Source organism: Bison bison, unplaced genomic scaffold (genome assembly GCF_000754665.1).
Source record: "Bison bison bison isolate TAMUID 2011002044 unplaced genomic scaffold, Bison_UMD1.0 scf7180017864538, whole genome shotgun sequence".
NCBI lineage: Eukaryota > Metazoa > Chordata > Mammalia > Artiodactyla > Bovidae > Bison > Bison bison.
In genome coordinates, this window is record NW_011495086.1 from 149,765 (window position 1) to 151,522 (window position 1,758).

A 1,758-nucleotide genomic window follows, 5' to 3' on the forward strand; every position below is an offset into this window, starting at 1 on the left:
TCTCTTTATATATAAATAGACTATATTTTGTACAGAAATTGTTTTCTTGAGAATATGCTACCTCTCTAACATTTTAATAGGCAATTACAGACTTACGCCTTTTGACAACTGTACTAAGCACTTCTACAAACCTCAACTAACTCATTAGCTATAATGATTCTGGAAAGGAAGACGTTAAAACTATATAAGTAAGCTGCAGGCTTTTCACCAGGTCTTCTGACTCTGTTAGTTCTCTTACATCAAATCACAGTTACTTCTCTAGTACAAACATATCAATACAAAATAATCCTCCTATTTCATTCATGGTATATACACTAATGGTAAATAAGGTAAAATTTAGAGAGCTCTTCTTAGAGAGTCATGAGATTCTTTTCTGCTGCAATAACTTTTATTCTCTCTTCATGCTGTTTAAAATACTAAGATGGGGGAAATACAATGAGAAACACAGTTATCACTAAATGTACACTATGGCATACGTATCACTGTTTTCAAAAGTTCCTTGTACTGACACAGGACACTACACAGAGCAGAGGGTTCATTTTCTACAAGTACAAGAATGACTTCCAAAGTATGGTCTCTGAACTGCCTATAGATTTCCTCCTTACGTGGAAGTGATAAACTAACATAATCATCTATCAAGGAAGGGAAATCACTACCAAATACCAGAATACCTACTATTAGTAACAAGAGTTTTTGATTTTCATTTCCTTGTTGGGAGGGGGACTTTTAAAATAAAACTGTATTCTAAAAAAACACCTTGTTAAAGTGTTCAAAAGTGTTTTTACAACTGATGTTGCAGCTTTTACAAACTGAAAAACTGTAAATGATGTGAAAATGTCACTGACAGGATATTGGTTAAAGAAATGACAGTGGAGCCAAGAACAGACTCTGATTCAGGCACTGAAGATGATGACGTGCATGGAGGGACAGACACGCTCACCCCAAAGCAGAGGGACTTGGTCGGGTAGCGCAGTCGATGGGGGCACACACGTGGTCTGCCTGGACTAAACCACAATCAGGGTCCCGGCTCCTTTGAGACAGTCGTGAAGGATCTGAGATCAATTCCTATGGAAAATATTGAAGGCCTGTCCTTGGACGAGGCCATTGTATGTCCCTACCTGACTGAGGCAGACAAATGGATTTGAATTACAAATAGTACTTTCCCGAGCTCTCCCTGAGAGGTTTTTGTTGTGGGAGATCTGCTGCTAGGACCTCAGGGACGGGACCCCGTCCGTGTCTGAGAGGGATATTGGCTGGGGGAGTGAATTCCTCTGCTTGAGATGCCACTCGACAACTCTTCAGAATGAAGGACAATCAACTTCGAGAGTGTTTGGTTTCTACCAATTGCTGGAAAAAAATTCCATGGGGAGCATTCCTGCACTTCTAGAGGATGCCAGCTAACACCTGTCCTTGAGGACTCTGCTGTGAGGGAGAACCCAGCTGGGAAAGCTGGAGCCAGCTCTGAGCTGTTCACAGGGCAGGTGGCCTGGAGGGCTGACAGGCACAGAGGGAGGGGGTCCACGACTCTCAGCCACCTGCCGGATTGAAGGCCAGAGGTAACTTGATGTAAAATTAGGCACCATCTTCCCTCCCCATGCCCCTTCTCTTCTAGACCTATTCACTCACCAATGGTCCCTCAAAGCAGAAGGATCTGTCGCCTGAGGTGAGTGGAGAGCTTAGCCTCCAGTTTCTACACCAATCTCAACCCTGTGGTTTCTCAGTAACTATTGTGTGAGCTACTGACGTGACCTCTTCCTC

At 42.9% G+C, this 1,758-nt stretch overlaps 1 protein-coding gene across 1 annotated transcript in view; it reads right to left on the minus strand.

Annotated features, from left to right (window-relative positions):
- Window positions 1-1,758, minus strand: part of LOC104982717 (ankyrin repeat domain-containing protein 26-like) — a 48,040-nt gene that overhangs the window by 20,556 nt on the left and 25,726 nt on the right. The window lies entirely within an intron of this gene.